Source organism: Hirundo rustica, chromosome 4, assembly GCF_015227805.2.
Source record: "Hirundo rustica isolate bHirRus1 chromosome 4, bHirRus1.pri.v3, whole genome shotgun sequence".
NCBI lineage: Eukaryota > Metazoa > Chordata > Aves > Passeriformes > Hirundinidae > Hirundo > Hirundo rustica.
In genome coordinates, this window is record NC_053453.1 from 25896240 (window position 1) to 25918874 (window position 22635).

Sequence of the window (22635 nt, forward strand, 5' to 3'; positions counted from 1 at the left end):
AAAAGTATGGATCAGTTATCTTAAATTCTGGATAAAACATAACTATTCTATTCAATACCTTATTAGCACCTTTATTCCTCTGCTGCTTTTTTCTAAGTATGCCTTCAATTTACCTTGAATTAAAGTGGCACAGCTTTAATTAAAAAACCAACCAACTAAAACCCCCCCAAAACAACAAAAAAACCTCACCCCAAACAAAATACACCCCCCTAAAAAAAACCAAACAAAAAAAACCCCCAAACAAACAATCAAACAAACAAAACCAACCAACAAACAAAAACCCCACCAACTTACAAATAAAATATAAAAACCAAGGGGTTTTTTTTGTTTGTTGGGGCTTTTTTTTGTTTTTGGGGGTTTTTTCCCCTCAAAGAAATAAATGAAGTAAAGATCCTAATTTACAAAATGAAATACGGCAGCAACATGACTAGTCTCACTCTATATATAGATTATACTTCATGAAGAGAGTATCTAAGATATACTGAACAAATATTTAGCAGTCAGTTCCAGCACATAACTTCGCTACAGCTAATATACAATTTAAAGTGTACTATTCAAGGATTAAAGGATTACTATCAGGGTTTGTATACAATGTGCCACTACACAGTAATAGATAAAATGAAAAAACCCAACACATACTGCCTGATTCTCCTTGCAAAGTTAACCCTGCTGTAGACATCAAATAAAAAAGAAATTTAACCTAATCTCCTATGTCTCTCTGTTGTGTTTCTAGCATACACCCAAGGTTTGAAAACACTATAGGGTGATCTGAGGTAATGCAGTATCTACTATGGTGTAGAACTTACTGAATTTGAAAACAACGACTGGGACCCACAGGTGACATGGTGCTTCTGAATTTAACTATATTTGTTCTTACTTGTGTGGTAGCTATGTTGCAGGAGAATGTGGGGTCATTTAGAAATCATTTACTTTTATCACTGAAAAACATTTGAAAAGTGTCTTCTGAAAGAGGGAGAAAAACAATTCATCCCTTTTTAAGGCAATACAAGTAATTGTGTGTCTTGAAATTTAAGGTCCTTTCATGAGGTTTGTTTTTCACTTAGTATCTTTTCTCAAACCTTTGGAAGTGTTGAAAAGAACTTCTGAACCCCACTAAGCTTCAAATTTCAGATAATTTCTTTAGAATTCTAAGTGACTAACTTTTTGATGCAAATCTTCAGTGATTTTCAATCATGCTATATTGCCGTAATAACTTTATCCAGATGCTGTAACACTATTATCACAATATACTGTTCTCTTTGTTGCTCCCAAGAAATTGCATTTTGTGCACCATTATACCTACCATATTACTTCATTGTTGGTGTTTTTTAATCGTACGTACTGGGGCCAACATTATTTAGTATCTTCACCTGTGACACACAGTAAGATTTGTTGAGTGCCCCCTCAGAAAGTTTGCCAGTAACATCAAGCTGAGTGGTGGTTGATTTCGTGGAGAGAAGGGATGCTATCCAGGGGCACCTTGATGGGTTTGAGGAGTGGGCCCACATGAATCTTAAGAAGTTCAGTAAAACCAAGTCTGAGATCCTGCACCTGGATCAGAGCAATCTCCAACACAAACAGACCGGAGCACAAAGGGTTTGAGAGCAACCCTTCCTAGAAGGACCTGGGGACAGTGGTGGATGAAAAAATGGACATGAGCTGGAAATGTGCACTTGCCACCCTAAAAGGCAATTGTGTCCTGGGCTGCATTAAAAGAAGCGTGCTTAGCAGGTTAGAGAAGTGATTTGCCTCCCCACCCCAATCTGTACTCTGCTCTGATGAGGTCACCCCTGGAGTTTGCATTCAGCTCTGGAGACCCCAGTACAAGACAGGCATGGACTTGTTAGAGCAAGTTCAGAGAAGGGCCACAAAAATACTCAGAGGAATGAAACACCTCTCCTATGAAGAAAGGTTCAGAGAGTTGGGGTTTTACAGGCCTGGAGAAGAGAAGGCTCCAGGCAGACCTTTCAACACTTAAGAGGGTGTATAAGAAAGATGAGGACTTTCTACCAGTGACAGAAAAAGGAGCAACATTTGTAAACTTGAGGAGGATACATGTACGTAAGACATAAGGAAAAATTATTTTACATGAGGATGTGAGACACTGAAACAGATTGCCCAGAGAAGTTGTGGATGCCCGTCCCTGAAAGTTTTCAAAATCAGGTTGGATGGGGCATTCCTCAATTTAATGGAAGATATCCCTGCTCAGGGAAGAGAGGGTGGAGTAGACGATCTTTAAATGTCCCTTCCATTCCAAACCAGTCTGTGATTCATTGCTATACTTTTGTTTCCATGCTTAAGAAGTTCTGACTACAGAACTTTTTTCCCAAATGAGTTCAAAAATAAATTTCACAGGCTGTTGTGCCAGAAGCTTAAGAAAGCTTTCTAAGTTTTAGAAAACACTGCCATACAAGCATTTCCTTCTGGAAGTGTAAATACAAGGAATAACACACGGGCTCTTGAAACTAATGTTTATCACAACTCTAGAGTTTGTTTTCCAAAATCAAAGGTTGAAAGGCAAAGTTCAGGCATGTTGGTTAGAGATGTAAGGATCTTACATATATAGTATTTTATATATGTTCTGAGGAAGCAAATACAAGATATGTATGAAGAACAAAAAGCTTTTATTTTTCATTCCCATAGGCAAAAGAAGATTTTAAGATTTGTATATATATAGATAGAAATATATTTTAATGTGATTATTTGCAAAACTTTGCACTACTATTTTTTTTTTTTTGTACAATAGGAGTACAGTGTTATGAACAAATTCCCATGTGAAGTACTGAGTATTTCAACATAAATTCTGAATAAATATTTCTCTATTCCAGGACTTCTTAATAATAGATATGCTACTCAAATCCTAAAACATGCCACAGTTTAGTGATTTTGGACTTGTGATCAAAACCTTCTGATCCACTATATAATTAGAATCTGAATTTTAAGGAAGTTTAGTATTGTTTCTTGATGAACCAATTGTGTTCAGAACTAGTCAGTACTTTTTATTAATGACAATGAAGATAGACCGAAGAACAACATTATTAACTTCACAGATGTCAACAACTTGAGAAAAACCTGGTAGAAGATTAGGGAAAAAACTGTTATATGATGAAAGGCTGAAAAATGGATCACTTAGGTTATAGAAGGTGCAACTGGTAGATGTTGGAGTTAAAAAATTAGTACAGACAGTGAAGCACTGAACCACGATGCTGGGGGAGGCTCAGAGTCCCCATCTTTTTGGGCCTTTCCCAAATCATTCTTTGAGTTAGAAACACACCTCTGCAAAGTATGTTAAGTCCCTGCTAACTCTTCAGGATACTAAAAGGATGATGGAGACATCTTTCAGCAAGTACAACTGTGACACCATGTCCAAATGTCCTCATCAAAATACCTTTTCCTTTAAATTAGTGCTGGCAAAACACACTGAGCTCAGAGTGACAATACACTGTCACCAACAAAAAGCAAGGAGATGCAGAAGCAGCAAAAATAAAATATGGCTATGCTAAATTATTTCAAAGGACTTTTTGGTAAAGATATAAACAAATGAACATCCTCATTTCCATGGACTACCTTCTTTACAGTTGATGAATCTACAGTTATAAAGAAGACTTTTCCTGTACCCCAGCACTTTGAAAATAATACTCTCTGTGAGAGATATTTTTAATATAAAAGAAGGATTCTAATACCTTGCAGATCTGCCTGCTCATCTCAATACATTGCTTTTTCTTTGTTCATAGATTGCAGAACATGAAGTTCCTCTTTCTCTGTGTCTGCTTCAAACATTCACTCTTCTGCATGCTTTACAGCTTTACATGAAGATTTTTCTCTCACTCCTTGCAACTAACTGGCAGATTATTACTGCATACTGTATCCTTTAAGAAATCACCATTTATAACATTTAACTGGAATAACTGCCAAAAGACAGGTAACAGTTTCTAGACACTTGCAGAGGCCTTGTGAAGACTGTAGGCTTCTGGAGAAGAGCTTTGTGGTTTCAGAGGAAAAAGAAAGCTATCAGGACAGGCAGCTGAGGGATAAATATCTGCTAGGAAGGAATGCGTAAAGTAACTTCCAAATATTTAGGGATGAAGCCAAATTCTCAAAGCCTGCAATAACTCATCTGATACAAGGTGAAGTTGTCTTCTGAATTTTGCAGACTATAAGCCTGATCCTGCCTTGGGAAAAGGTGTTTAGTATGACAGTTACTAAAATCCCGCTAAAATCTAGACAACAGCAACAAAATAAGTGTTACATTCAACTTCTAAACATTAGAATGTGTGCTGCTGCTGACAAGAAAACAACCAGATCGCATAACCAAGTACACGATTTCTTAATTAAATTGAGTTGAGATGGTGTCAACAAGCAGAAAATATACTTGATACAATATTCTCAATTATGAATAGCACATTTTCTACAGTGGATGCACTTCACATCAACTTTAATGTAAGAGGATACCGAAAAAAGCAAAACAGCAACAAGGCTCAGGATAAGAAAATATAAATAATTACAAGGTTTAGATTTGTTTAGTAAAATAGTGCTCATTCTAAGCTTTGAATAAAAGATTCAGTTTTTCTCTGGAAAACATGAAGGCAGACAATGCCTTTTGTAACTGCCAGCACTGTATTATTACAGTAATCCTTTCTTTCTTCCAAACAAGATTTAACAATTTAAGTTTCTCTGTATGTCTTTCATGCAATTCCATAGAAAAAAGAATTAGTTCATTAGGTTCATTTGTATTTTTTTTTTTTTAAGGGAGAAAAAAAAAAAGAAAAAAAAGAAAAAAAAGAAAAAAAAAAAAAAGGAAAAAAAAAAAAAAGAGGCAAGATATTCAGTAAATAATTCTGAAAGCTGCCAGGAAAATTCCAGGATTCAACCCCTCTAGGATTCACAGTGAACAAACTCCACAGTTTAGTTCTGTGTTGTCTAAACATTGCTGCCCATATCCACCAAAAATCTTTAATGTTCTGATAAAATAATTTTTAAAAAAGTGCTGTGGGACATCGTGATAGGGAGACTGAATCTCTCAGGCAGTTAAGTCAATGTAATGACTGGCAGGGAAAATACTTTGCTTTTTGCTTTTTATTGAAGCAAAGATTCTATTGGTGGTAGGTGTTGGGAGAGAGAAGCTGCCTAGGTCAATGTGCTTACTGCGAGCTTTGTAGCCAAGAATATGATTTGCAACATGTCATGTAATTCTTTTAAGCTCTTTTGGTGCCCTTTTATTCCACTCAGGGGTTGCAATAATCAGTCTAAAATCATGAAAGGATAATCTTTTTGCTGGGTTGCAGCTGAAAGTATTTCATATTGCTATGGTGACTTAGGCACCTAGTAACACTAGGGAGTTTTTTACTTTGGTATTCAGTGACACAAAGGGCAATAAATTGCATCATGTCTTGAAGTCCCTCCCAAGCTCATTTTGTATGAGACTTTAATTTTTATACTATTGACTCACTAGCTTTCCTAGTGACTTCATACAGAAGTGTATAAAGATGATGAATTTTCTAAAACTTAGATGAAGAAAGTTTTCCCAGGGGAATCTTTGGGACTGAAAAATTTCTAAGTCATATGTGTCGTGGCAACCTACATTGATTTTCTTTTAAGTTTACGTTTGCCCATTAAACAAATAAACATTCTTAAGAGTAAAAAAAAAAAAAAAAAAAAAAAAAAAAAAAAAAAAAAAAAGAGCTAAATAATCAGTTAGCTCTCAAGCAACTTTGTCTCCCAAACCAACTGATGGTCCATTTGATCCACTCTTCCTCACAATTCTGTAGACAGCCTTAAGCCCACAAACATTATTTCTTCAGAACCAATTGGTTAGTCTGCAGATATTCCTTCAACTGTACTATCTATTCACAATCTCTACTTCATCACAATTATTGTGCTTTAGTACAGGAAAAGAAAAAAAAAGAATGCTATCTTTGTGTGACACTTTTACAGAACTTCAATTTACAGTGTAAATTCTAACATCAGACACCTGCATTTTTAATTTATGTTTTTGCTTATTACCTAGAGGTGCCCTCAATTCTTTTATGTACAGGGGATCCTGAACTACAAGTGCAATTTTGATTCAGCTACACTAAGTGTTCCAGTAAATGCTGGGAGAAGATTCACAGCTACAGAATTCTTCCAACTGCCAAAGTTTGAAAATATTTGCATCCAAGCCAACAAGGTGAGCTACTGAACTCAAGAAATACTGTGGCCAATCTAATTTTTTGTGTATGTTTTCATATTTTCATATGTGAAAAAGGTTTAAAATATTTATTTTTATCTGAAGCATTTTTGCTTTCTAAAGACTTCTTTGCATTAAGTATTTCCCAAATTTAACCTGTTGAAATATATAATGTTCAACTTCTCTTGCTGTCTTTTTTTCCTAATAGAGGTGAACTAGTATTTTTTCAGGAAAAGCTATATTACATCTTGCCAATATAGCTATAGATCTGGACGATATCCCGTGGCAATTTTGAAATAAAAGCTTTCTTTTCCATTCCACTATTTCAGATTTAGAATTATTATATTTATGCTTTGTTAGACAATTAAGACAAATCCTCAAATCCTACAGTATTTTCATATTTTTTTCATGTTCTTACTCTTTCTATAATTTTATGCTATTATAAACAGTTTATTACTTCTTCTAAGTAGAAGTGGACTGTTCATTGATGTGAATATGTACAGCCACATAGGGACATACTAATCCAATATGATGATCCAATATTGAGAAAGGGAAGAAATTATTAGATGAGTAATTAAATACAAAATCAGTAATGCTAACTGTCACAGAATCCATTATTATTTTTCCTTGAAGATCAGGAAACACTTTCACCATGTATTTATCACATATGCTGGAATGACGAAGAAGTGGCATTATTTCTAGATAAAAAAATGCCTATGTGCAAATCTCTGGCTTTAAACAAGAAAGGGAGGAAGGTCCTGTTGTCACATATCCTTCTCAGGAAGCTGAGGGTGTGCTACATCATTTTTTCTAAGGAGACAATGAAGCTACAATATCCTGGTGGAAGAAGACGAGAAATAATGATTTCTATAGAAGCACTGCTCTTAGGTGGGGATGTTTATGGATGTACTTTGCCAATCTGCCACTTTCAAATTATCCTTATACCCTGGGCCCTCCATTTTGAGAAAAAAAATTGGAAGTAACAGCCTTTTATTTTCTGAAATGCAGCACTGAAGCACTAAATATACATTTAAAATGTACTTATTTTCTTATTTGTGATTTTATCCATCACCAAGGATTTCAAGTCTACCATGGTGGAGTTGGAGTTGCATTGACTTGGCAATGGAAAGTAGAGGCAAGAAACAGTCCCAGATGGCAGGCACTGCTGCAGAGGTTGACAGGAGATAGAAGTTCACAGGAATAGTTAATTAGGGCACTAAAGTTGGTCTTTAGTTCATCTGTAGAGGAGATGGCATAAGATGGAATTAATGATCAGTGGTCACAAAGTGCCTCTGGATCATCAAGCAAGGTAGAAGAAAGAATGAATGAGTTTGTGTAAGTCAATTATTGCTTTTACAACCTCTGAACTAGACTTTCCTATTTATATCTGTTGATAAAAATTTAACAGTGTAGAAGCAGCTAGTGTTCTTCATGCCCTCCCTTCAGTTACACTAGAATAAAAGGGAGGTGAGTCCCTTGGGGCAGGGGTAAAGAAAAATAGTAATCACAAACCCCATAATTACCAATTGTGCAAAACTGGCATTGCAAGGACCTTTCTTTTGTAGTACATTAAAAAAGATGTAAACTCAGTTACTGCTTTTTCTAAGATCCATCCCTTCCGTGAGCACGATATCACTTCACTAGTATATGTAAAACAAAATTCAGAGCATCTTTCTACTTAAGCCTGATTGCTAAAATTGCTATGTTGCTTCTGCTCACTCTCTCAGTGGTTCAGTTTTAAAGAAAACACACTCTAGGATCACTGCATAATGCAGGTGAATGCCTCTAAAATACCTCTAGGTGAACCCACGGCCTAAAGAAAGCACAGCTAGAAGGTCACATCAGATTGCTTGGGATTTTATCCAGTCACGTCTGGAAAACTTTGGAGGATATGGACTATACAACTTGCTTGTCAACAGCCCCATCCACTGCGTAACTGTCCTCATGAGGAAATAGGATATATATCCATATATCTTTATATCCAGTCTGAAACTCTTATTTTAACTTATGCCCTCTGTCTCTCATTCTGCCACCACAGTAAAGAGCCTGGTTCCATCTTCTTGCTTATCTTCCTGTAGGTACTGAGAGTCAGGTCCCCTTAAAGCCCCCTCTTCTCCAGGCTGATCTAGTTCAGCTTGCTCTGGCTCTCCCCAAAGCGCAACGGCTCCTGCTTCTGACCATGGGGGTAGACTTTTGCTGAACTCACCCCAGTTTACTGCTGTAATTCTTAAATTTGAGGTGCCAAGACTGGACTCAGATGGGGATTCTCCTTCCTCAGTGCAGAGCATGGCATTTCATAAAGTTCCTCTTGGCCAAATCCTCCAGCCCACACAGGTCCTCTGAATGGCCATCTTACCCTTATGCATATTGACTGTTCCCATAATTTGATATCATGTGCAAACCTAATGAGAAAGAGGTCCATCCTGCAGGACATCAAATCAGCTGTAAACCAGGACAGACCCCAGAAGAAATCAGAGAATACCCAGGTATTGCAAATGTAAGACCAGAGTAAGAGTCAAGAACAATTGACTGGATGTGAAGATCTAACATGAAAAAAAGAGTAGAGGAAAGCTACTCTTTATATGAGTGCCCATGTATAATATCAGATACTCATTATTACCTAAAAATCTGAACTAAGTGAACATATAGTGCTATTTCAAAGAGAAGAATATGCCACAAGCTATATAGGGTGTTTGGAAAGGAAGTACTAACCGGCCTGTTTAATGAAGAAAAAGGAAGAACAAAAAAAGCAAAGAGAAAAAAAAAAAAAAAAAGAAAAGAAAAAAAAAAAGAAAAAAAGAAAAAAAAAAAAAAAGGTGATTCTATCTATACCTTTTGGGTTTTAGGGGAATAGAGGTAGCAGAAAATATGAAGACATTACATTTGTATTAGCAGGAAAAAATAAAACCCAAGCCTTTTTGAAAACCACAAACTTATTGGTTAACAGGGCATATCCAATTAGTCCTGACAAAACTGAGAAAATATTTCTTTCTTGTATTTGCATAGATAAAACTGTTCTGGACTTTAACATTAGTGATTTTGCTAATGTTATAAACTAGTAAGAGTAAAAGAAGTTTCAAAGACCTAATAAAAAGATTTCAGATCTGGGAGAGCTCCTTGTCTCATTTAGTAAAAAGGGAAAACAAAGATTAAAATATTTTAAGAAACTGAAATTGAGAAATGGGACTGCAAGAAGTTACAAGAAGTATCAGATGGAGATTAGGAATGATTTGGAGTGACTGAAGGCAGAATAAGAAATGAGGGAAAGGCAAAGACATGAAGACAAAGAGTTTCCCTGGATGTACTCCAGATCTCATTTAAGTCAATGGCAAAATTCCCCTTGACTTCGTTAGGGCCATGGTTTTGCTTCTGAAGTTTATTCACTGAAGATGTAAGTAAAATATCTAATGCATCCAACAGAACGCTTGGGGAGATGGGGAATAACCAAAGGTGAAACACATATTTTTCTACCAGATGAATGAGGTGGAATAGCAAGTATATGTAAGACCAGTAATTTTACTTGCTCTATGAGCCTTCTATGAATAATGCTGCAATAAACAAGGAGAGCAGACGGGTGTATTTAAATTTGCGAATTCCTGTGAGAAACTTCTAAAAATTCAACTCTTACCAGAAGTCGACACAAAGATTTGTCAGTAATAAAAGTAATTAGATGAAGAACAAAAGATTGTATCACAACATAGAGGCAGGTTAACAGCAAGAAGTCTCTAAGATCCCACATTTGATTTCTATTTTGAATGTAATTATGAATAGCCCTGAAGATATTAACAGAGTTAACATGATATATATAGGTTAGTTAGATGTGAAGTTAATAGTGAAAAAACCCCAAAGTTGACAATTCATGGCAAAATCAATTTATTACTGACAAATAAAAAAGAAGAAGAAGAAGAAAAAAAGAAAAACTACATCCATCCATATAAGTCCATCTACTGTAACCACTCGGGAAATATATTATGAATCCTTCAATGGTGCTTCTGCTTGAGAAGTCAAAACCCAGTATGTTATACTAACTAGGAGAGAATAACGACAATGACAATTACATAAAAAGTGTTTACGTATTTGTAAGTAGGCCCTCACTTCAACTTCTATATTCAATGTGCTTGACTACCCTTTAGCTATTACTCATCCATCCCAAAAACCATATAGAAGAATCCATGCAAGAACAACAGAAGTGACCTATGGCATAGGAAACATACTTGTGGGAGGAAATGGAATTGATTTAATTAAGCTGCCTCTGAAGTCAACACAAGAGTAGAGGCTTGGAGATATGAGCAATAGTGAGATACTTAAAATATGGAAACATGGAAAGTATAGGAAAAAAGGACATGTTCACCTTTGCCTTACTCATACTTAAGGGTCACCCAATTTAATATGGCAGATTTATTATAATTTTATCCTTATAATTAACTACTAAATTATTATAAAAATAAAAAGGCATAATGCTACTGCAAAAAAGAAGTTTCTAAAATCCTCAGTATGTTACACAGTTAATGAGATCTGATTTTAAAAATTATTATATATTTAAATTCTATTAAAAATATTAGGTATTCAATAATTCCAAGATGCCATCTATCATTAATCTACAGGAAAAATGTTTTAACACATATTGACCTTCACATTGCAGAAACCACCTAGCTATTAATTCATGGTCACTAGGAGCAAACCTCTTGTTTCTCCTTTCTATAGCATATGCACTTTCCAACTCAGGGATGACTTATCTGCTTATCTACAAAATATACAAATACATTTATCATGAAGAGGCTGGGGTTGGTGCTTGGTTCTTCCTGCCCTATCAGTTTTGGCCTGCCCAAGCACATACATATATCAACTGCTCTTTAAATTAGGGACAGTTAAAAAAGAGTTTCTTTTCAAAGGAAAGTTGGAAATGGCCACTGGTGGCATACTAAAATTAAAAGGAAAATATGCAAAACAAGTTTTGAAAAGTCTCAGCTTTACAGTAAGGAGTCTGAGTGGAAAAAATTTTGAAAATAATAAAAACCCCACCAACAATCAAACATATTTTCTTTGCCCTTTGTAGCTGACTACAAAGAAATGAGCATTATATAGAAAAAATTCTAGAGTATAAACTGACAGATTTAATTTGACAATTTCATTTTCCTTTACCAAAATAAAATGTTTTGTTGATTAAAAATGGGCAGCAAAAACATACAGAGGTTTTTTTTTATACTATAAAACTTATAATTAAATTGAGCAGGTCTTGGTGTTTTGTCTATTGTTTGGGGTTATCTTTATTATTATTATTATTATAATAATAAATCTTATTAATCTTATTATTATTATTTAAGATTTGGCAAGAAAAGGTAAAGGCTATAAATACGGATACTCTATTTGCACCAATATATTAAATTCTGAACATAGATAAAGACTTTAGCTTTCTGAAAAACTGGCATATTAAGAATACACTTTCTTTAAATATCAAATAAGGCTTTAAGCTCTCCTACAATTAGCCCGTCTTACAGGATCAAAATTTTTAAGAATCAAGTTCTGACTAAGAAGATTGCATTAACATAGATTTTCTGATTCTAGCAACTCTTACTAAAATTCCCATCCTTGACATTTGCTTGCTCCCTTTGGTGTCTAAATAAATGTATTTTCTCTGTGATAGAACCACAAGAAAGTAGAGACTTGACTAGAAATTAGCTTAGGGCACAGGCTTCTAAAGTCTTTCAACCCATCAACTGCATCTGGTTCAAACGTCTAAAGTTAACATGCTAAACAAAGAAAAGTATTAGGGAGGAAGAGCACAGGAGTTTTTAAGGCAAAATTTCAAAGCAAAAAAAGAAAGTACTAGAGATTTCAGGGTGAATATTTTTGGAGTTATTGAAGAACCATAAAAAATAGCAAGCCCAGAAACAACAAAGTTCAAGACAAGAGGCTGTGTATCTGGCATGCTCTGTAGTGTCTAATGGTCGGGAAATCTTAAAAATTGTACGAGTTACACAGAAACTTAGCAGCAACAATTAGGTACCTCAGCATTATTTGTGGGTTAGCGCCAATAAATATTCTCTATGCAAAATCTGGAAAGCTATTCAATGACACAGGAAAAGCTGAGGGAGAATTTGGACTGTGCTATATGTAGGGTTTGTACATTTTAATATAAATACGTGCTATATACAATTGTTTTTCTATTTCTGTTGAAAACTTTTACATCAATGAAACTCTTGGGAAACATAGAGCTGATCAGATAAACAGTATGGGACAGCTCCCTCAAGGGAGTTGACAACTCCTCCAAATTTAGTGTCACTGACAAACACACTTAGTGTTCCTTCCAGTCCTGCATCCATCTCATTCATGAGGATGTTGAAGAGCACAGGGCCAAGGATGGAGCCCTGTGGAACTCCACAAGTGACAGGTCACCAGTCTGATGTCACCCCTTTCACTGTAACCCTTTGCGTTACATGAGCCAGTTGCTCAACCATCTTGCAACCTGTTTATCCAGCTAAGTGTTGGGCCTGAAGGGTCCTGTGAGAAACAATATTAAAAACTCTACTGAAGACCAAAAAGATCACATCTACTGGCTTTCTTAGATTAAGTAGGTGGGTTATTTTGTCACAGAAGGAAATCAGGCCTGACAACCTAAACTTCCCACTCATGAAGCTGTGCTGGCTGTGACCAATGACTGTGTGGTCCTCCTCTTCTTCTTCTCAATACTTCCCAGAAAAAGGTCTTCCATGATTTTGCCAGACACTGAATTGAGACCAACAGGCCTATAGTTTCCACGGTCCTCCTTCTTGCCTTTCTTGGAAACTGGGACAACGTTCACCAGTTTCCAGTGACCTGTGACCTCTTCAGATTCCCAAGACCGCTGGCCTAGCTGGACCAGCTTGGGCTGCTAGAACAAGCCTGGAGAAAGTCCAGTTCTTCAGTTGTGTTTTTTTTGCTGAATAGCTGATGGTAGCATTTAACAAGTAGAACGACACATCACACTCAACACAGACAATTGGGTCAAACTGACCTGTTAAGGACTTTCTGCACTAGCATTGCTGACATTACTCATATTAGCTGAATTTTATGCTCACTATGCATTTCTCTCTGAGGCCAACTTCCAATTCTAGCTTAAAAATAAGAGTTCTTAAAAGTATTAAGCAATGATAGCTGTTCCAAATTATAAAATAAATGGATATGGACAATTCAGCTATCTTTGTAAAACATGGCATACATGAAAAAGCCCCTCATTTTTCAAGATTTATCATACAGATCAAAAGAAACAGGGTTACAATGGACTTGAAGAGATCATAGTCTCTTGATTTCCTTTCTCTACCCCAAAGTAGGATCATTTATACTTAAATCACTTTTGACCACTAATTTATTCTTAGAAGCTTCCAGTATCAGTGGTTCCAAAGACTTTCTGTGCTGGTACATATATCAGCACTTTATTATCCTAAAGTCAGAAAGGTAGGGATTTTTTTCCGTTGTCTATCCTACCTGTTCTTGCAAAAATACCAATCAATTATTTCTTGTCCCATTCCCAATGGACAAATTCTTTCCCATCTTCTCTGCATCGTGTTCTAAAGGCTGTCATAATTTCCCATCTAGTTCCTCTCTTTTCAAAAAACCTTGTATTTTTAGTCTTCCCCAAGTCTTCAGAAAAGATCTATCAGAAGAATTGCATGGAAGACAGAGCTTACTTTTATGTACCACATTCCTGTTAAGTATGCTCTCAACAACCACATGCCTTTACCAGCACATATTTGTCACCAGCTTCTAGTATTAAGACTGTGCATCCAGTCATTGTGACTTTTATAAGAACATTTCACCAAACTGTTAATATATGCAATAGTTTTTATACTATTGCAGATTTACCATTTAGATGTGAAGAGCAACATGTCTCTTGATGAATATGCTATATCTGTATCATTTCTGCAAGAAAACACAAATACCATCTGCCTGCAGACTGAGCTGATCAGGGAATATCTGAGATATCACAGAGCCTAGATTAACATATTCTGCCTCTTAATCACATACTTTGGCCTGTGCTTAACAGAGACTTCAGCTTCACAGGGCAGTCTATTCCTGCTGAATGAAATGTATACAGTGCAATACAATTGTCAATAACACATCTGTATATATTTAGCTACAAAATAAAAATATATAGGATTTAAATTGTACTTCCAGTAGCTTCAGATAAACACATTATAATTTCTCTCATAATGCTATGAATTAAAGGATTCATGGATTCATAATTCAAAGGATTCATAAAGAATATACATGCATAGTAACAGAACAATACTTGATGGGTGCTCATGTCATGGTATGTCACTGCCACCAGGCATGGTTTGCCTTTGGGCTTTATGTACTTACAGAAACGTCAATGGCAACTGGCTTTATGTCAAACCCTTCCCTAATGAAGTGATGCTATTCTACAGGGGGACAGAAGTGTAAGTAATATACACCCTCTATTCATACTACAGCTGAAGGTCCTTGTCAAAACTCAAGTAATTCAATTACTACGTAAAGACTGCAAGAGTTTGGGGCAGGGATTTGACAAACCTTTTCGTTTTGCCTTTGCACAGCACTTTCCACAACAGGGCCCCCAACCCATACACATATTAAAAGAAACCATAACAATTAAGCTGAATGTAGCTGAAATAAGCTTTTCCCCCACAGGTACAGAGACAAAGAAGAAACACATTATATACAAGCACATCTGGAATTCTTCAAAAACCTGTTAATACCTACCCATATAACTAAATCCAAACTGAGTCTTTTTATGGAATGGCACAAGGAAAATGAGGAAAATGGACAGTCTGCTCTATCAGAAACAGTCTGTTTGGTCTACAGAATAAAGATTCAAAGCTCACAGCATGCTCTCTAGAATACATTTGAGAAACACGAGGAAGAGTAAAAAAGACTCTAAACTAAAACACACATCAGCGAAACTAAATTGGAATACATTTAATTTGGAAATTGGAATATAGCTGAAATCATCAAAGGATTGAGGTTTCATGATGTCTTTCAAATTTGAGATGGACTATGATAATTTTAGGTGAGGAATTGTAATACATGGTTGCCCACAACATGACCCTTATCTCCTGTGGGTTCTTACAGCAAGAGGAGATAAAAGCCCAGAGGTCCTTTTTTTAGCTATGATGTCTGATAATGCCAAATTTGCAAGTAATGAAGAAAAGGAGGGAAAACATGAAAATAAATAAAAATCAATTTTGGGGAAGTACCTAATTATCCTGACTACTACTACTATAGCATAATACTGCATCAAATAAACATGTCCCCTTATCCATCTTAATCAGAAGCTTATTAAAGTCTTCAAAAAGCATCACTGGAGCGGTCACAATCATTTTAAGATTCTGCAACATCATGAAATCCTTATTAATGGGTACAGTAGAACTTGGTAAATCTTGGTATAGGAGGGAGACTACTGGATATGTCCAGCCTAATTTAAGATACACTTTCCATGTTGTTGCTTCCTTGGAGAAAACCATCAGAATACTTGCAGTTATAACCCTATCAGAAATTACATCAGGGTTGTATCACCCATATGCATTCCCAGCACTGATCTAAATCAAAGGCTTTTGTTAGATGCAACTGCACTTCGCCAGAAGATTGGGAACTTTGCCTTTGCATATGGGCTTTACCAGGTATAATCACATCTTTAGCCGCCTTGAGATTTAGTAACTTTACCACGACCTATACATGGGGTTTCACACGAGATGAAGTCTTTCTATAAAGTCTTAAAAAACCCCAACCCTGAAATGGAATTTTTAGTCTTTTAAAATGTGTGAAGTACCTATGAATTCTAAAGATTAAACAATAGCCAGATAATAATTTTTCAGCATAATATCTTACATTTTTCAAGGAATGCTTGGATTTATGGATCATAATTTAAACTACTGGTTTAAATGTTATCAATTGGATATAATTGTGTATTTTTATTTGACTTTTATGTGACAAGTAAGTTTAAATACACATTTTTGAACACATGTATTTAGGAAATAATATTAGAGAGTCCACTTTCAAAAATTTTGGCTTATAATATTACAGTTACAAATTCAGTCATCAATACTGGATAAAATTTGTTACTGTCTCTGCAGTTTTAGAAATACACTTTAACAGCACTGTCACCTCAGCTTTTGCATTGTGCAAAGACAGGACTCTCTTATGAACTAATTTTAGGAGTCACAAAACCACATTGCAGAGAGACTTCGTTGTGAAATGTCAAACAAATTTTTAACATCTGCAACAACACTTAAGACGCTGCTTTTTGTTATACAGACCTTTTATGTGAAAAAAATAAAAAGCAAAAGTATCTTGTCCATAGACTGAGAATTCATGATAGCAGTAGCACAAAGTTTTCAGCAAGACAGCTTCCAAAAAGATCCTGTGAAACCCCACAGGAGCCTACCAACTTCTACAAGCCATGCTATGGGCATCTGACTCTTTTCAGCTGAAGGCACTGTATCTCTGGAGTGATCTTTTTGTTAAGAGCATTGGGAATGTACTCTAGAAGTGCAACAACTGGGGCTGGAATGATGTAAAAAAGAAATAACAACTTCTGATCAAAAGTAAGACATGCAACATTCAAGAAGCTAGAGATGAAATTATAAAGAAGAGGACCATCAATGTTGGAAAATAAGTAAATTGATGAACGGAAGCAAATATAGACGACAAACGGGCTGAAAAGTAAAGTAGTGTAAAATAAAATTTAAAAAAGGAGAATATAAATATTTGGGGATACACTGAAGTGAAAAGTTGTTTCAATGGGAACGGTGAGAAGTGTTATTAATCAAAACATCATTGCTTATTTTTCCATTAGTGTCCACAGGCAAATGGCTCTGTACAAAAGCCGAAATTATTTCACTGCATATTCTCACAGTAGAACTTCTTTCAATGGGAATATGCTCAGACAAAAGCTATAACCTTTAAGATCACATTTCCTAGCTGTTCCTCTTTTCATGTAAAAATAAAAAGTTGTCACAAAGTCTCTTTGCCCATTATCATCCTTATGTTAGATTTATGAATAAAAATGTGTGAAATTAAATTATACAGGCATTAAAATATCATGTGATTAGGTGAAGCGTTTTTGATGAACAAGGATACCCAGAAATACTGCAATTGCTACCACATTCATCTGCTCAATTACATGCTTCTCACCTATTTAATAATGCTTGTTACATCCCTGTTAATTGATGTGTTTCGCGAGTTTATTTTCTTATGCACTATGTCAAGTCTTATACAATGAAGAAGAGACTTGGATCATAGCAGTCCCCTAGAACAGAACAAGCCTCCAAGGTAAATGCAAAGAGATCATGAAATGGGACAATGAAATGATAACCAAAAAAAAAAAAAAAAAGAAAGACAGGGGATTGGAACATTATGAAGTTAAAGAAACAAGGGAATGAAAGGGATTAAAACTGGAATGATAGGTAACCTACTGTAAGTGGTGTGAAAGCTTAACAGTGGGGGACTGGAATAATCAGATATGGGAACGACCTGACAATGGAATGCTTTCAAACTGAAGCACCTCAAAAGTAAATGATCTTAGAGCAGAATAATCATATTTGCCTCTGGGAATAAAATTTAAAGATAAAAAAGTTTGGAAAAAAAAATAACAAGTTTGATGATTATGCAGATAGAACTGCAGAGAGAAATGATCCAGTCAGGGCAAGAGTGAGAAAAGGTAAAGGAGTAGGGTTGGGAATGATAGGAGAATAAAAAGAAAAGGTGACTGAAACCATAAATGCTTGGAACTCACTTTTTCCACACAAAATCGAAGACGAAGGACTACACTGGATAAGGTCTTTTTTTTCTTTTTTTTTTCAGATTGACTCTCACCCTTGCTCATTTAGACAAAAGTTATCCTTTCTCATAACAACCTACCGTAACATTTTCTAGGAACAGCTTTAAAGATCATGGAATATATATGTGTGTGTCTTGACATTTGGCTTTAAACAACTCCCATCTTAGGGAGTACAGCACTGCCATACCTGAACATAAAGACTCATATAGGAGATGATGTATGAACTCACTTTTTGAGAAGCACCTCTAACAGCTTTTTTTGTGTTTTCTAAAAAAGCTGTCAACAACTAAAATTCTAGAAATCAGAGTGGCATTAACCCAGGGTTCTGGATCTGCTGTTAGGAACTAGATTATTTTGGTAAGTCCATTGAGAATGAGTTTAGTTGCATTGTCCTCAGACTACACTCTCACAGAGTGAGCAGGGAGACAACCATAATGACAAGCCCCTTCCTCAAAATCTCACCAGAGGGATATCTGTTTACCCTATCACCTTTTCTAACTCCCTCCACTCCTTATTTAATGAGCTGCACTGAGTTTTAATAGAATGGTATAATTGCCCAGTTGTATCCTATGGTAAGGCTACACTTTCTCTGTCTGCCGTTTTCCTTGTTTTCTCATGACCAATTTTTTTCAGTTTCCTCAACTTCTGTGAAGAGTTTAGCAGATTAAAATCGTACCTTTCTACCCCCAGGATTATACAATGAAGTAAAGTGGCATTTTGCATGATGCATTTGCCATGACCATGGGGACAAGCGATGTGTTAAGTATTCTGGTGATAAAACACCAGGGTTTGTGCCAGTTGCAACAATCACTGAAGTGTAATCAGTTTAGTACAAATGCAGAGACAAACACCAGAAAAATAGCTGAACTTGATTTCCATCCCTTATTTGCCATCCCCAGGAGTGAGAACTCTCAAATGTATAACAGAGACAGAATAAGTAACAGCACAAAGTTGATTTCATGATGATCCTGATGTTCATTTGAAAAATCTAAATTTATTAGTTCTGAAAGCAGCATGCTGTCTATTACATACAGGTTAAAAAGAAGTTGCACTTTCAGTAATGCATGAACTGTCATTACTGTTCCTAAGCATCATCTCATGTCTCATCCAATGCTGTTGTTTCTACAGGAATAATACATTTTCTCCTATGTTTCCCACAACCCGGCTTTAACTGCACTTGTTTGAATTTGATTTATTTTGTTCAGAATTCTGCATTTATACTCCAAAGGTGTGTACTGTGGAACTTACAGCTACATCCATGTACAATTATTATGTAAGATTAGCAGCACCTAGTTTTACAAAAATAATGAATCTTTGTTGACAAAATATCTTCAGTTCTGTTTGTCACTTTGAATCCTGTTGCTTATCAGCTCTAACTCACAGTAAGTTTGGAGTAGTCCACGTTGAAATAATGGAAGAAAAAAAACAGTCCTAAGCACTGACTTAAAATATAATTGCCCGATACTGATTGTTGACAACTGACCGTTGAAGAAATTTAAATTTTGAACAGAACATATATGCCCACAATAAGTAACAGATTTTCTCAGTGAAGATTTATGTCAAGGAAGCACTCAGCAGCTACATACCAGGAATCAGATTTGAAAGCCAGACAAAGACAGAACTTGGATTTAATACTGTTGAAATACAGAAAGAAAACCTAGGATTTAAGATTCCACTACTCATATGTTGCATCCTGGATCCTGGAATTGCCACCTTTCATCAGATTGAGAAAGGAAAGTAAGAGGCACGCAGTATAAAATTTCAGATGCCTTATATAATAATTAATATGAGTTACCCCAGGTACCAGGACATGGTTATACTGATCACCTATAACTTAATGTGGTATTTTTAAGTATTCAGCATAAGAAATGGAGTAGATTATATTTCATTACCTGAGGCCAAAAGTTTAGAGGTTTTAAAGTGTCTGAAATACACTGGCTGGGACTCACTGAACTTAACAAACATTTACGTGTGATCCAGACACTTGAAGTTATAGACCTCCTGTCCTTCTTTAGTCAATGAACAGAGACTATTTTCTAAGTAAGCTGATTTGCCTGCCTATGTTAAGATACCTCGTCACAAATGGGTAAATTAATGACTCTAACTGCTCTTACTACTGTGTTTTGCAAAACCAGATGTGAAGTACTATGTTCATATCCACGAACTGAAACAAGTTCCCCGCTTTCTGACACTAAGTAGCTAAGGTACTACAATAACAGAAATCAATGTCTCTGATAATGTTCCAGTGCTCAACCACAGATATACTGACTTCTGCACACACACATAATATATAATAAAAACCTAAGTATTATCCTCCCAAAATTAGACAGTTTCGCTATCATATGGTTTTATCATATCTGATAAAATGACAGTCAGCATTTGATTTGTTTGTTTTGACAGCACAATTTCAAGAACCAGATGCATAACTATGATGCTTGACTTTGACAACTGACACTGAGACTCCTTTCACATTTCCTGCTGAAATACCAAACAAATGCCTCTCTCTGGAAGCTTGTCTAGAATCCAAACTCTTCACCTTCACAACTGAATGCTTTGATCTCTAAATTGTGCACAACCTACCTCTTTCCCTTGCTCCACTGTTTCTGCATGTGTGCCACCTACAAGATGGCAAGGAACATTGCTCAGCATATACCTGCTATTGTGGCCTAGTGTATTTTCCTGGGAATCGGAAGATGGAGGTTCAATCTTCCTGGAGATTAACAGAGCCTCCAAATTCATAGGTGAGTGCAATAATTATCACACCTCAAGGACCCTTCTCTAGGGGAGAAATCCTCACTTCTTGAGTGAACCTTCTCAGGAGACTAAAAGTAAGTAGGTGCTTGTGCCGTAAACCACTCTTTACTAGTTTAACAACTATTTTTCAGTTTTTAAAAAAGAGAGATTATATTATCTGTATAAGCAATGCAAACTTTAAATTGTCCTCATTGTTTTCCACACTCTTCACTTGTTTTACTTCTACTTTGCTTTACCTCTATTATTTTCTCATTTTCTTATGTAATGCCCTTTAACAAAAATGAGGGTCTCCGACCAATGTCATGGAGGTCATGGAGGCAAGGAAGAGGTCTCTTCTCTTTGGTCCTCTGACCCCCATGCAAGCCTCTCCCTATCCTGGCCTTTCCTTGCAGGTTGCATTCATTCCCTTTTTCTCCCACAAAGAAAAGGAAAAACTATCACAAGTGAGTGAGAATCTAGCTTGCATCTTTTGTCTGATGGTCCCACAGAACCCCAGAATTCTTGCACTAAGTTTGGTGCAAGGGATGAAAGTGCATAGATTCTTTCTCCAGTGGTGTCTCAGGGCATTTACATTCTGTTGCTTCAGCCTATCAAGAACTGAGCAACATTTCCTCACAAATTTCAAAGGAGTCAACATAGCACGTCCTGAAAATGCCTGTTTTGACAAATGACACATCATAAAAATGAGAGAGGAAGGCTGAATCTTGAGTTAGGGTGTAACGGAAGGTATTTGCCTTTGTTATAGGCAAGAATTACTTCAATATGCACTATTTTGGCTATAAACACAGCTATAAATGTAGCCATATCTACATAATCATATGCACAGATATCACAGTTTATCCAGCAGAATGGCAGACAGAACATAGGATATGTAAACAGATCTGCCTAACACTTACAAAACAACTTTAATAGCAAGTGTCATTCTTTTCTGTAAAGTAGCTGTTTTTAACACACATGATCTAACTCTTGTTTGCTCTTTAAAGTTTTATTGTCTTGGCATTTTATACAGGAAGAGAGCATTAGCATACTCAAGAGAACTGCTAAAAGTAAAAGGCCTCAAGCTACCCACTGCATGGTTGATAGCATAAAGCATGGGATATAAAAACTTTTGTCTGATTGCTCACTTTACTTGTTTTAGAGTAGTGTTACTCTCAAGAGCATATATTCATGTTCTTTCTACTTCAAGTTTTATTACTTCTTTTGTATTATTTAATACATCTAAAGACACTTCCAAAAGACAAATTTTTCCATTTTGAAAAAGTAATGGTTTGGAACCTGATAAAATACATGAATGTTCACAGTGTATTATTTTCAAAGGCAAGTAGAATAAATGTGCAATAGAACAATTAAATGCATGACAATAAACATTTCTTTGTGATCACAGATATATTAACATGCCAAACAAAAGGAAAAAAAAATCAGTAAAATATTTTCCCTAAAGAAATGGTCAGATCAAAATGGATTCTTCACACACCAGAGCATAAGTAAAAAAGGGAGTCTGGTCTCAATTACTGTTACTGTTAAATATCCCACTCTAGCAATTAAAATGAACATTTAAAATGTGAAAGAGAAAATGGAATAAAAAAAGGCAAATGAGATCAGCTTTTTAGAACTTCTTTTAAAAAAAAGACACCATAATTCTAGATACACTTAAAAAAACCATCCTACAGTAAACTCAAAACTAAGTCTACTTACATATCACACTGCTAATTATTATATAAATAACCTGGGAAACAATACCTCCAAGATACATGTTTTACTATTTAGTAAACAAGAAACTGCCATGTTTGACACCACTGATTAAGGCCAGGCATTTCTAAAGCTTCAGACACATTTCTGAAATCCACAATACATCAATTTTTAATACTTCCACTCTCTCAGCTCCATTAAAAAGATGGTAGGGGAAAGAATTTAGAGTAAT

The 22635-nt window shown here is 35.7% G+C and overlaps 1 protein-coding gene across 1 annotated transcript in view; it reads right to left on the minus strand.

Annotated features, from left to right (window-relative positions):
• Positions 1–22635, minus strand: part of FOXP2 (forkhead box P2) — a 403711-nt gene that overhangs the window by 7139 nt on the left and 373937 nt on the right.